Source organism: Pteropus alecto, unplaced genomic scaffold (assembly GCF_000325575.1).
Source record: "Pteropus alecto unplaced genomic scaffold, ASM32557v1 scaffold213, whole genome shotgun sequence".
Classification (NCBI taxonomy): domain Eukaryota; kingdom Metazoa; phylum Chordata; class Mammalia; order Chiroptera; family Pteropodidae; genus Pteropus; species Pteropus alecto.
Genome location: NW_006434829.1, coordinates 997964 through 999508, shown reverse-complemented (window position 1 = coordinate 999508; position 1545 = coordinate 997964).

Here is a 1545-nt window from a genome sequence, read left to right as displayed (position 1 = left end):
ACCGCTTCTAATCTGCTGTTTCTAATCTTCTCATCTCTGGGCGAGGTCACTGAAAAGCAGAGTTTGGTTGGGATTCGAAGACTCCAAGATTCATATTGGGGCTTTTCAGAAGGAAAGATAAACGATAGGCACCTTTTTATTCTGGAAAGAGTTCTGATAGCTGGGCAAGGAAGACAAACGGAGGGTCCTTTCTCCTCCTCCTCCTCGTTGTTTTTAAGTTTCTTCTAAGGAGTCGACTGCGGCCTAAGCCGCCTCCTTTCCTCGTCTGGTCCAGCTCAGCTGGCAAGAGGGACACATTCCATGGACACTTAGCAAAAACAGCACATTGAAAACAAACAAACATGGGTGAGCCCCACAGGAGGACGCTGGGGACGTGGAGGGCGGTCAAAGGTTCCTTTGTTAAGACTCCAGCCCTGGGCCGGGCAGCAGCGGGGAGCCACACGGACGAGGAGACGGCCTCGCCTGGGAAGGCGGGCGAGGAGCGGGGCCGTCCCCTGCTTCGATTCAGACCAGAAAGACAAGGACGGTTCGAGTCATGTAAACGGTTTCTGAAGTGGTTCTTGCGGGCGACGTGTGACTTCTCAGCACACGTTGGCAGCCCGTGAGGCGGGGTCGCCCGGGGAGGGGGCCGCGATGGGATCTGAGCTGAGACGGGACACTCCGGGGCTCCCTCCGCCTCAGAGCTGCTCCCGGATCCCGGGTCCCATCCACGTCCCTCTGATGTCCTCGTGGGGTGCAGCGGGCCTCCCCGGTGCCCGTGAGGGCGCCCGCCGATGGCGGGGGTGGGACGCACCCCAGCCTGCTCTGTGGGACGCGGGTGCACGCGGTCCCCATCGAGGCCCACACCGAGGCCCACACGGGCCCTGGGATCACAGAGTCACCTTGGGAGGCAGGCGTCTATCAGGTCTGAGTTTCCGGCGGGCTCTGGACCCCTCCCCCTGCCGCCAGTCCCGGCCGCCATGGGCCTGCTTCCTTCCAGCTTCTTCCTTCCTGTTAAATCGTGCCACCTTCTAACCTACTCGCTCGCTCCAACCGAAAACCGGGGCGTCACGCTGGCTTCCGAGTGTCTCCTGGCCCAGGGCCATTCATCACCAAGTGCCACCAGCTTTCTGTCCGAAAGCATCTCTTGAATCTGACCTGCTTCTCTTCGCTCCCACGGCCACCACCCCGTCGAAGCCACCGTGACCACTCGGTTGGATATCGCCAGATGCTTCCAAACTAGATTTCCTGCCTCCCGGGGCGGTGCCCTCCGACAATCCATTATGTCATAGGGCGGCCAGGGCAACCTTTAAAAACGTAGGATGGCTCATGGACTCGCCGCTTCGAAGCCCTACTGCGGGCCCCTGCGCTCCCGGTGCCCAGCCTGGCCCCCTGCGGCTCTGGAGCACTCGGGGTCCCACCTGGAACGTCCCCCTCCCCGGCGCGTTCCAGCCTCTGCTTCTCTGCTTCTCCTGAACGTGAGGCTCGTTCTCACCTCAGGGACTCCGATGTCCTCGATGTCCTCGATGTCCTCCTCCGCTGGCTCGGTCTTCCCCCCGAGTCTCG